Source organism: Canis lupus, chromosome 15 (assembly GCF_011100685.1).
Source record: "Canis lupus familiaris isolate Mischka breed German Shepherd chromosome 15, alternate assembly UU_Cfam_GSD_1.0, whole genome shotgun sequence".
In the NCBI taxonomy this organism is placed as follows: domain Eukaryota; kingdom Metazoa; phylum Chordata; class Mammalia; order Carnivora; family Canidae; genus Canis; species Canis lupus.
In genome coordinates this window covers 56,334,925-56,348,057 of record NC_049236.1, presented here as the reverse complement: position 1 = coordinate 56,348,057, position 13,133 = coordinate 56,334,925, and the positions used below count along the sequence as shown (strand labels likewise).

Below are 13,133 nucleotides of genomic sequence, written 5' to 3'. Positions count from 1 at the left end.
AACTGCCAAGTGGCACTCAAGATGTCCAGAATGTTTCTGTAATTTCGCATTAGCCTAACAGTTCAGAAGTTGCCAGAGGGAGCTACAGAAATTTAGAGTGTAATAGGGACTAAAATAGGAGTGTCATCAAATCATCATTTAAAATTCATGTGATAAAAGCTGCATTAAAATCTTTTTTTTCTCATACCCAGGAGGTATGCTATCAATGTTGCTAATGTTCATAGATAAGTGAAAAGATATGTGCCCTCTCTACATTCTAGGATATTAAAATTCCTTTCCTTCTGAAAGACTGCAGTCTCCTTTTAAAATGGAGAAAACTAGAATAAAAGGTAGGATTCTATTGCCATTTCTCCAAAACAAGATTAGTCAGGGCAACTTAATATTCCCTTAAAGTTATAGCTTTAATCATTAAGCAGTATTTATTTAGTGACCATGTGCTACAGACATAAATCAACTCTAAAAACCAACTAAAATCAGATGGGGGATACATTTATCTAGATGAGTCCAAAAGGTCAAAGGATGGCTACTGCTGAGCAACTTAAAATGCAATGGATAGAGCAGGTCGACATCTAGTAAATGGTACCATAGGGCAAACCTGGTAAACATTAAAGCAGTCAAGGAAAAGGGCCTTTAAAATAACCACAACAACAAACACTAATATCCTGAAACTGATCAAAGTGCAACTGCTTCACCACCAGCACCTGGAATCAGGGCAATGTGGCTCACTGGGGAGGTCATGGATGGAATATTCTCCAAGCTTGAGTTACTTTAGAAGGCTGAAGATCCAGATATGATAACAAGGAGGGACTGAGAAGTTGGCTCAATTATTTTAAAGGGAGAAACTTAATAGGTACAAGAAATGTAAAAAAAAAAAAAAAAAAAAAAAAAAAAATCAAACATGAAAAATGAGCACGAGTCACTTTTAAATCACTGGATCAAAGAGGAAAGACTAAAGAAGGGCCAAGGGTTGAGACAAATCAACAGGCATCTGTGAGTCTGTGAGCCCGTTCCTTGAAGGAGGGCTCTGAATCTGTTCTGCCTGAATTCTTAGTCCCTAGCATAGGACCTGGCATTTGAAAAATGTTACTAAATTAAAACGAGACAGGTTAAGTACAAGCAAATGACAGAGCTGATGAGCACCCTGCACTCTCTAAGCATGGTACTGCTGGACTTCTATGGTTTGCAGGTTCCAGAATGCAGAAGAACCAGATGACCATTTACAGAAGAGTACCTTAAAATACCTGAAGCATGACATGTTCTTAGGCTACTAAATACCCAACACAGAGCTCCCTGAATATACCCACAGGGCAACCCAATGTCTCCATCTAACCATATCATTTAGTAGCCAATCGCTTATTTACTGAAGAATAAATTTTTAAACAAGATGAAAATAGAGGAAAATGTAAATAGTTAAGGGAAAAAAGAGAAGTGTACATTACAGAGAGAAAAAACATCATGAGCAACTCCTTTAGTTACAAGTTAAGGGGTGCCAAGGATATTGGTGGTCCCATCCTTGACCTGGTCTAAACTTCTATGGGGTCAGAGAGTTGAAGCTTAATTAAGTTCCACTGATTCTGGAGATTTCTGATACATATCTTTCCAAGGAAAACACAACCCTACTAAAGAGATTTGGCTTATGATTTAGCATATTATTCAGTCACTAAGCTTTCAGGATTTAAAGAGCTCTGAGATCCAGAAGACCATGTTTGGATTTATCACAGAAACACACACCCATACACACCCTATGCCCTGGTATTCAATTTAAAATTCCTCTTAGGAAAGGCTCTACTTTTAAGACACATGTAGAATTACAATAAACAAAAACAGTATGTATGTATGCTTCGTTTTATTACTAACTTTTTCTTATTGGCTGTATCTTAATCATAGAAGTAATTAACAGTGAAAATTGTCAGGGCGATTTTTTAAATTCACAATTTTATCAGGTTCACATGTACACCAGGGTACACACAAATACATACAGTTGGCAGCAGCAGTAACATACGTGGAGCAGTACATTTGAGAAGTACTTTAAGAAATGCTGTAAAACCTAAGACTGAATGATTCAAACACCTACTAAAAGTCTGCTCCATCCCTCTGCTATTCTTTGGGCTTTGAGTTCGGGTATGGAGACTAGCTAGGAAAAAAGAAATGGGCAGGAGAGGCAGGGTATGGCTGCAACCTGGTGGAGACCTTGGCCTTCTATGGATCTTAAGAAAAGAAAGATACAATATGGAGAGCTATCAGCTAGCTGGGCAGGTACTTTACTTAGTGAGATTCCTCTTCTTAACGTTACAAAACCCTTTAAGGGTTTGAGGTGGGGGGGCACTTTGTTAGTTTGACTATTGTCAGAAAACAAAACAAAACAAAAGACCCCGTCATTTATTTGCACTTTTAGAAGTTCTCCTCCTGACCATTAGTGTCTGAGATTAAACAGGACCTCTGATACTGCAGTTTTGAATGAAAATCTGAAGGAAATACTAATATCAAAAACAGTCACTTCCCCTTAAGATGCTTGTTTGGCTGAAAACTTTATGAACCTTAGGGACACTGTTATGCATCATCAACTCTCCCTTTCTCTCTCAAATTGAAGAGAATCAATTTCAAAGTAAGCTTCTTGCCCACAGAGTTCATGAAATGAGCCTGCAGTATGTTTCTATATTCTCTATAATCTGAGACCCATAAGTGCTGCCCCCTCCCACCCTTACAGTGCCCACACCCTGCTGAGCACACACATTCATGACCCAGGTGGCAAGACAGGGCTGCCAGCCCTCCTGTCCCCACTGCCCTCCTGCCACCTCTTCCAGACAGCTGCCAGCGTTTCTGTGCCTTTCTCAGAAACTTGATCAGACAATGAGAAACTTCTGACAGAGACTGGAGGATGAAAGAACACTGGAGATCAATAGAGAGCTGCAGGCGAGGGTTAGGATGGACGGCCAATGTCCATCTGAGGAAGGAAGCAGCAGCAATAAAAGCCAATTATCTTTTTTGCCTTGCTCTGCTCTATGAGACTTAGGAACAGTCATTTATTTAGCTCTACTGTGTCAATATCTCATTTATCCAATCTACTTTCCTGTGCAGTTTTCTCAAGATAAAGTGACAAATGAAATGCTTTGTATTATAGGTCTTTAAAGGTTTCTCAAATGTCCTTTGGCTATTGTATTTTGTTGAATCATCAGATTAGGTCTGGTTAATTCATAGCCACTAGGGATGTGTGGGTCTATTTTCTGGGAGTGTTGGATGTCTAGGACATTCCAATTTCAGGGTTCTGGATCAGAACTCTGAGCACACAAAATATGCTGCCTTGGCTTATATACACATGACTTCTGCCTAACTTAAACTTCCAGAAACAAGAAACGTCTACAAGGTTTGAGTAACCAGAAGAGCCAAGGTTGTGATATTTCAATGAAGGGCAATGATAAGACTACTGCAAAGGCTCTGAAGTCAGACAGGACTGGGCTTGAATACCACCACTGTCACTTACTAGCTCTGGGACCTTAGAAGCTCATTAATCTGGGCTTCAGTTTCTACATCTATAAAATATGACCTAATTCACAGTTTCTGTGACGTTTAAGTGAAGTTTAATTCATGGAAGCTTTCTGTGGGAAAAATGTGTATGAAATTTGTGGCTCAGATACTTAGTTGCCATGTTCAATTTGCTCTCTTATACCACCCCCAACTATATTAATCATGCCCACTAAATCCTCAAACTTCCTAGAATGTCACATTTTAGGTTATCATTTCCTTTACCAACTAAAAAACCTACGCTAGCACCTATCACCCATCACCCAAACACCTAAGTTTAAACTTTTCTTTTTCCATACTTAAAGCTCTTCAGAGTGTGGGCCATATCCACCTATACATATGTACTTGCAGGACTCTCCAAGAATCCCCTTCTCCTACAGCTGGGAGGGCTCCTGCCTCTTATTTCAGGCTGTTCCCAGAATGTGTTCCCTGCTACCATCTAAATGTTTCAGTCTTTCAAGGACTGGACTTGGGTCCCACCCCCATGTCCCCACCTCACTCCACCATAAGACGTCTTTCCCACATTCACTGCTCTTCCTTTGACTTCTGAGAGCTTTTACAATCTACATTTTGACATTTAATTACATGGTCTTAACTTGTTCTTGATTTCACATGTTTGTCTACTCAGATTACATAAAGAACTCAAGGAAAGAAATCACATTTTATTTTTCTTCTGTAGCCTCTGAAATGAGCATAACAAAATACTAGGCATGTGCTAAGTATCTAACACATGCTGGCTCTGCTGAACAATTCTCTATGCAGATTGCTTTATTTTTGGATTCAGTCCAGTTCCTATTAAGTCATCTGCACATTTATTAATATATTTCTTTTCCATGTACCACATTTAAATGACTGCCATTTCACATAATCACCTATTTTTAACTTTAGAGCAGGAAAATACTATTCTCACATATAGGCCTCCTATAACTACTTATTAATTCATCATGCCATTTTTCCTGTGGGGCAGCCAGGAACACAGCACTGCTCTACAGACAGAAAACACTGAGGACAAACAAACAAACAAAAAAAAGTAAGAGCTTATTAAGTATCAGTCAGAATACTGGTATGTCAGTCAGAAATAGAAGCTAGTAACTCATGCAAGCATTTCCAACTTTTAGCTCAGTGAGTCTGCCAAACCCTCCACTTTGAAATCCTAAAACTTTGTCAGGGTGGAAATCCCTTGGAAGATAAGATTGCAAGAAGTGTGAATGACAGTCTCAACCTAATGTCAAAATAGGAGAAAATACAGTTGCCTCCATTATGACTTTGTTAAGAAACTTCCCCATCTCTACACTATTGGCATTGCCCAATACATACTCTGAGCTGACCCTTTATCAATCCTCAAAAATGTCCAGCTCACAGGTATATTATAGACAGGAGTGTGGACTTCTGTCTCCTAACCAGCTCTAAATATGCACACTAGTTATAACAGTGCAGGTTTGATTACCAGGGATAAGCCACTGAACAGCATCTTTCAAACACAGAGGGAGCAGGTGATTTATGTTTCAGGCAGTTGGAAGTGCCTCCCTGTATCTTTTATTTCTCTCTGAAATATTCTTTGTTTTTTTTTTTCCTCTCTGAAATATTCTGAATAAAACATAAGCAGCCTTGGCATCATTTCAGTGTCAATTTGGTATTCTATAGAAGGTAATTCCAGTATATTTTAGAAGTTTACTAAACTGAACTTGAATAAGAGGATGCCACGTGACCAAATGCCTTTCAAAAGAGTCACACCATTATGTTACAGCACCATGACTTAGTATTAGCCTTTATGTAGCTTCAAGTAAGGTCTTTCATTAGTCCTACAAAGACAATGAGATGAAAACTAATGTAGTAAGGTTCACCGTGTCAGCACCTGCTCTTGGTTAAATGTCCTCAGATTCTCCTTTTTATTCTTCTACTTCATTAGAAGTGAAGGCCCACCTGCATAACTATATCCTCCACTGCCCTAGAACTGAAGACTTAAGCAATGGAACATCATCCTGGGCCACCTCACCCCACTTCTGGAGGGCTGAGAGCCACATATAAGGACTACAGCCATATATGGATTGCTGACTGGTTTTGGTTTGTTTTAATATAACCAAACAAAACCCAAAAAAACCCTTCAGTGTCACAACCATTCAGAGAAAAGGAACCTGGCTATCACCATTTTTAAACACTTCCTCTGCTCTATAAAATCATGCACAATACCGTCTTTTACTAAATGCTCAGCATCTAGACTTTCCTGCCAGCGGTTTTACCAAGAAATGGGATAGACAGGACCTCCTGTGTGGCAAAGCCAGCTCTGCCTGCAGGTTAAGAAGATGCTCATTGATGCAATCAGCCAGAAGAATCTTGTTTCCTGAAGGAGTCACATCATTCCCTATGCTCACTCCCTACTGACTCCCTGGCACAGACATCACTTCCACGAGGTCCTCCCATGTGTCTGGCGCCTCCCACTGCAATGGACTCTACCACACTGTTTTTACTGCTTATTTACTTCTTTGTAATTTCCTGTTACAGCTTTTAAACTCCTGGAGGACAGGTGCCATATCTTCTCTTGGGCTGCTTACAAGTTTTCTGTGTTTTTGACGTCCTGTAGCTTAAGACTGGATTTGTTTGTATTTACCCTTACTTGGAACTCCATGTGCTTATGTCATCTGAAAAATGGCAGTCATTCTTTCTTCAAATATTGTCTTCCATCACTTTCTCTGTTCTCACCTTCTGAATGAGCTACAAAATTTTCTCATTCCTGGGGCACGTGGGTGGCTCACTGAGTTAAGCGTCTGCCTGTGGTTCAGGTCATGATCTCAGGATGCTGGGATCGAATCCTGCATTGGGCTCTCTGTTCAGCAGTCTGCTTCTCCCTCTCCCTCTGTGCTCTTTCTCTCAAATAAAGAAAATGTTTAAAAAACTTTTTCTCATTCTAGCCTCCATGTCACAAATTCTTTTTTTAATATTTCATTTATTTATTCATAGACACACACACGGGGGGGGGGGGGGGGCCAGAGACACAGGCAGAGGGAGAAGCAGGCTCCATGCAGGGAGCCTGATGTAGGACTCAATCCCAGGTCTCCAGGACCATGCCCTGGGCCAAAGGCAGGCGCTAAACTGCTGAGCCACCCGGGCTGCCCCATGTCACAAATTCTAATTCTCTCCAGCAGTATTTAATCTACTCTTCTCTTTAACCTAGCCCTTGGGATTCCATTATAATGGCCATATTTGTCGCTTTTAGAAGTTCTTTTTAAGTCCTTTTACAAATCTAAATAACCGCTTATCACAACATCCCATCTTTTATTAAAGTTCCAATTCCTTCTTTTTTATGACCATAACCATTTTAAACACAGTGACTTAATAGTTATTTCAGATTGTTCTGGGAGTGCAATTAGTCCAGCCTGTATTTGCTTACTCTCCCTCATCATTTCCTCATACATGGTTCGTAATGTCAGAACATGAGCCTGTCTTGTTGGGACTGTTTTATGTGCTGTGTGTCTTGGAAACAGGTTCAATGGCAGTCACTAAAGGTTTATGAGTTGAAATAGAGTGGAGAAGAGGGAAAGCAGCTACAGGTGTCTCCTAAGCTGGTGGTTAGGAAACTGTGCGATGTGCTTCCTTCTACCAGAGTCCTAGAGGTTCAAGGTTTCTGGATTTATATTTATCTCTTGGACAGGGATTCCCAAGTCACTTGGGTGGAATAAATCTGGACCTCCAACCCACTCACACAATGGGCCTGGGGCTTTGATTTCTCATTTCTCACAGGTGACTTTATTTTCTCCCACCCAAGCTTCCAACTTGTTCCTTTGCTGTCTCACTGTTTATGGCTGGGGTTTTCTAGTCCCCCTTTCGTGGAAGGATAGCTCTTTGAGGCTCCAGGCTTTATCTAAGGGGCTTAGCTTAGTTCCAGGTCCCAACCCTTAGGTGCATATGAGACCCCATCGTTCACTGGAGTAGATCTTAGAAACTCAGGACCCAATTTCTATGTCCTAAATTCAGACTGAAATCCCAGAAGGCCATGGTTGTATCAGCCCAAGCTTACTATTCTGGCACAAAAGGATTTGCTTCTGGCACAAAACGATTTCCACTTTATTTAATGCACAGGTATTATAACAATAGGGCTGGGTGGGGATAGTATTATATTACCCATCATTTCTATAGTTTTAGCAGGGAGGCACACCGTTTGCAGTAGCACAACATGGCGTTGGAATCCTCCCACTTCACACTTTGACCATGGCTGTAAACACAGCACCTAGCACATAAAAGGTACTCAGTACATATTTTCTGATAGGAGGTAAATCTCCAAATCATGACTCTCATTCTCCTCCCCAGAAGCCATGTCCAGGCTCCTTGCCTCATTTTTGGCCAAATAATGACTACCTGATATGCCACCATCAGAGATTTCTAGTTTATGTCAAGCAGACTGTTAACATATGAAAATACTGGAAGAGGTAATTATATGATCTCATCATAACCCTGTGAGCATTTCTTTATCAGAATTTTTTCTCGTGGAAACAGGTTCATTGGCAGTCACTAAAGACTTATGAGTTGTAATCAATCAGTATGGACCATGGACACTGCTGAGGAATCCTGGTAGATATACCAACATGGGGGCTCTGAGAAGCCCAAAGACATCCCGAAGACATAGGGAGCTAGGGAAGGAGGGGAGGATCCAATGGGGTGGTGGTGTGGGAGGGGCTACAAAGGAAACCTCTGTCCTTCTGTGGGTCTGTGCCTGTGGCTGTGATCACCAGGCTCACTAGGCTGACACCCAAGTTCAGCCTTGTGGATATAGTACACAACCTTGGGCACAGCTTAACTATCAGGCCTGTCACTTGCTGAGGAAAGAAACAATTTGAAGTCCAGGAAAGGAGCTCAAGGTCAAGAAGAATCATCAGATTAAAATCATGTGATGATGTACAGGACTCCAAAATAAAATGCAGGAAGGTTGATAGCTTTTTTTTTTCTTTTTTAACAAAGAATGGCATAGATGTCCAGATATGTTGTTCATAGTGAACAAATTTAAGAAAACATCAAAAGTAGCCATGTGTCTAATATTAACTAAATGCAAGCAAACTGAAGCCAAAGAGACTTATAATAAGCTTTTTATTCTCCTTTAGGTAAAGAAAATGAACACAGAGCCTTTAAAGGCATCATGTCTAAACACATTACTCTTCCCTTTTAGTTTTAAAAGACTGTCATTTCTCTTTTCTTTAGAAGAAACAGACAAACCAATCATTATAGTTTTAGCCGTAAATGTACGCTTCTAAATCCAGTTCTGCAGGGAACAGTCAAGCTAACATCACCGAGCCCTTTCTAGGGGCACAGGCTGACGTGCTGGAATACAGAAGAAATCGAGTCTCCCTTCTCTGCTCCATGGGCCTGGAGCCCAGGTGGTAGAAAAAAATCCAAAACTGAACAAAGGTATGGTGCAACGTGCTAAGGAGCCCGTAGATGTAAAGTTCCACCTGGGGGCAACTCCAGCCAAGCAGTTTATATTTTACTCTCTTCAAAGAATGGGAATCTATTAGAGAAAAAGAATAAATGACCATACTCAGGGGTTAGCAAGAGCCCTTTGTGGCACTGTACGAGATGGCTAGAAGGGGGTAAAACTGCACACAAGAATTCTAGCTGGGAAGGCTAAGGGGAACTTAAAGAAGACTAAATTGCAGTCACTGTGAGAAGGAGATAGAATCAATAAGATTTCAGATTGGAGTTGGCAATGCCCAGAGATCAGTGTTTCTTTTCAAATACTTAAAAAAAAATCACAATCCACAATAGGAAATACATCTTAACATCGTAACTCCATGTATATTCTTATACATGTGTGAACGCATGTGCCCATAAACACATGTGTGCGTGCACATGCGCACACACATACATACAGATTTTATGAAACAGTAGACAGTGCTGTAGGCCCAAGGCACTGTCATTATCATCATCCAGCACAGGAAAGCGGTAAGAGGTGTTCTCAGCAGATTTGTCCCACATGCATGTTTCCTTTGCAACACTACTGATTCTAAGGTTGTTGTTGACTTGAGGCACCTTAATGCTGTCTGTATGACTTAAGCAATGATTTACAGTTTGATGCGACTTACTGTTCTTTTGTAGTCTCCCTGGTTGATTACACTGCATGGCATAATTAGGTATTCATATGCATATATCATAGCCAAGCTTTTAGCAAAGCTCCTTATTGTGCTACTGATTTCTGCATGGTATTTCTGGAGTCAATCTGTTGCTACTCTTAAAATTAAATGAAAGAAGCTCAATACCCAACTGTTAACTTTGTTTTATACCTTATTCTGTAAAATGCCTGAAGCCTTGGAACACAGTTTTTTACAATGCATTACAATGTGATGTTGTTTTGGTCATGATAACCTACCCTGTCGTTAGCCATTGTCCTGCTCCTTGTGATTTCAAAGGCAAAGAGAAATGTATGCTTTTAGCAAAGAATGAAGTGTATGTGGGTTCTGTTCCACTATCTCCAATAGGAGTTTTCTGGTAAACTCATTTGCAAAGCACTTTCACATATATTATTAGCTAATATTTATTGGGCATTAGTAATGTGCCAGGCACTGTGCTAAACACTTGATATGCATTATCTCTGAGTCTTCAAACCAGAGCTGTAAGTACTGTTCATTTTACAGAAGCTGAAACTGATGCTTAGAAGAGTAAAGAAACTTGCCTGAGGCCACAAAGCCATTAAGGGGTGAGCTGTGATTCAAAATCAGGTTTGTCTGTCTTTAGAAGCCAAACTCTTAACCAGTGGATATTTCAACTGCTTTCTCTAAATACATTTTTTTTTTTTTGAGGCTTAGTGATACCAATTGGTTTACTGGGCTATCAGCAGATGAATGGTAACACTAAGACTTGAACCCCAACCATCAATGCTAAGCAGTGGTCCTCCCTCACTACCCCACAATTTAATACCCCTAACACGGCAGCAATATTCACAGGCAGACAAGCACACAGGAGGAAAAAAGAAGAGAGAAAAAGCTACTTGAGGGTCATAGATACAACAAGAAGCTGTCTCTCCCACTTTAACACTTAAGAGTCAAAAGGAAAATAGAGAAAGAATGCACATTCAGATATGGCAGGGGGAAAAAATGAAACTAAATATTACTTTAATTTAAGGCAGCTGTATAATCTACATGCTAGGAGACAGAGAAACAGTTCAAATGACAGAAAAAAGGTAGTATATGGATTAAACAAGAACACGTGTTTAAATATTTAAGATCATCACAATCTCGATATGGAAAAGCCAAAAATAAAAATGGAAATAAAGTTAATATATATTTTATAAGATCGGGATGAGGAAATGCATAAAAAGAAATTCTTAGTATTGGGAGCTCTAGAATGCAATCCCTCAATGAAAGAAGAAATTCCATGAACTAGTCCATCATGGTTATAAATGTGCACATTTACATTTTACAATTCACTCATGCATAGGCCTAGAAAATAGATCAATAACTTAAATCAATTGCTTTTAAATAGTTAATAAAAATCCTTTGCTAAAAACAATTACGAATATCAAAGCCCAACGAAGTCTTGATGAACACTAAAAATTATTAACGTCCAAAAAATAGGTTTTTGAAACAAGTAAAGCAATTTATCACAATCTTTTCTTCCTCAACAAGTTATTACTTCAGTTCTAACTGTGGTCATGTATATTTGTTCTTGGATCTTTGCTAGTTTCTCTGGCAACATACTCAAGAATTTAAATAATTACTAGACTTTACAGAGTAAATTCAATAGAATATTTAAAAAAAAAAAACACCCTATTTTCCAACAAATATTTGTAAATGATGGTTAAAAGTAAGGTTATTTTTATTTAAACGCTGTCATAGACCGGAGTCCCTATCTGAGAGGCAGTTTAAATGGAACACTACTTCAAAAAGCAAAATTCATTATGATAAATGTGCCAAGTGAAATTAGAAATCTACTAATGCTAATTGGATACATTCCGAATGTATTAAATTTCCAAAGATATTTTTATGAGCCCTTTGCAATTTCCTATTAACACTCATGCATGGCTGCACTTTGGATGTACCCACAATTTGACACAATATAGGTTATTACGCTTAATAACTTTCGATCTCTCAGGATGATTGCAAAGTCTAAAGAAATGAGAAAAGCCTACAGTGTGAAAATACTACTTCTGAAAGGGAGGGAAAATGATATATGAAAAATCTTTAAGAGTACTAATAGAGGAAACATGGACTTGTTTTTTTTTTTTTCAAATATAAGAATTATAGAGCTCAATGGTCATCATTAAAACCTAATATACAAAAAACTGGAACTTGTCAGCCCATGGGGGAAAAAAAGTCATGAATGGTTTTACAATTAAGTTCAAGGAGGGTTATCAATCAATTAATATTTCCATAGTGGTAAGTGAGCAAGTCCAGGGCATCTGGGCAGTACTGCTCAGTAGGTAAGACCAATGGCAGTGAAGACCACCCACTCTAGCCCACACTCCATCTCCTTGCACCTCTGTCAGAAGCAGAACGGAGGGCTTCATAGAAGAAGGGTTCAACAAAGCAAGAACATCAATGTTCTTTTTCTTTAAATAAATACATAAATAGCTGACATAAAAGGAAAGGAAAGCCTCTACTTCCCTGCCTTAATGCTACCAATGGTTCCAAAATGTACACGTCTCTAAAATCACTGAGGTTTCCATGATTTAAGACAATCACACAGTATCACACAATGAAGACACTGTTCTTCTAATGTCACTGGTCTAAGGACCTCTGAAATGATAAACAAGTATACAGTATTCATTATAACTATAAAAATAAAATGTTATGACATTTTTTACAAGAGACAAAAGCAACCTCATAGCTTTATTCCTGAAAATCCTGGTGAGGGGTGGTGATGGACCACAAAGCAGGGTGGGGTTAGGAATGTTTGGTTAAATGTATACACTGGACTGGCCTTCCCAGCTTCCAATCACTTCCTCTTCATCTCTTCTCCCTTCCCATTCAGGGGGGTTATGAGGACATCTGCTTCACTACTGAGCTTTTCTTCCCATTTCACACAAATACCGTCAGCCTGTTTAGCCTGTGTCTGATGTATGTTTAGTCTTCACAGAGGAGATGCTCAAGGCCAAAGATAACATACAGTGCCTTCTGCTCCACCTCTCAAAAAAATACTTGTTGGGCAAGGAGTAGGGAACAAGCCAAATTCCAATTTTCTTAATGCAGTGAGGACTTTCCCTATTGCACAAGACACAATATGTTTCCAATGCAAAACATCTATTTTTGCACATCTGCCCAATAGCAGCTCAATTAAAAACAGTCCCATCAGATTGACAGTTTCCTTAACTGCTCAGTTCCTGTCACGCTGCAGATAGCAGAAAAGCACTTAACAGCAGCCACAAGGCAATTTTCCAGTAAGACTTGTTAATCTTTATACAGTCATCCTTGCGCAGCCATCAAAGTGAACTTAATGACAAATCAGTTAAAATAAATTACTCTTACGAACTTGTAAGGATCGGATAAAAAGCAAACCATATGTGACATCTTCTTGGTCCTCTCCGTGACGGCATATAATTGTCACCATCTGTGCTGTGAATTCTATTTTGCTCAGCCTATGTGCCCTCCAGATCCACTCTTTGCCCTTCTCTGTCCTGTGCTGGCCCC

At 39.5% G+C, this 13,133-nt stretch overlaps 1 protein-coding gene across 5 annotated transcripts in view; it reads right to left on the bottom strand.

Annotated features, from left to right (window-relative positions):
* The window catches only part of FNIP2 (folliculin interacting protein 2), a 132,428-nt gene that overhangs the window by 9,547 nt on the left and 109,748 nt on the right, over positions 1 to 13,133 (bottom strand). The gene's annotated exons all lie outside the window — the stretch shown is intronic.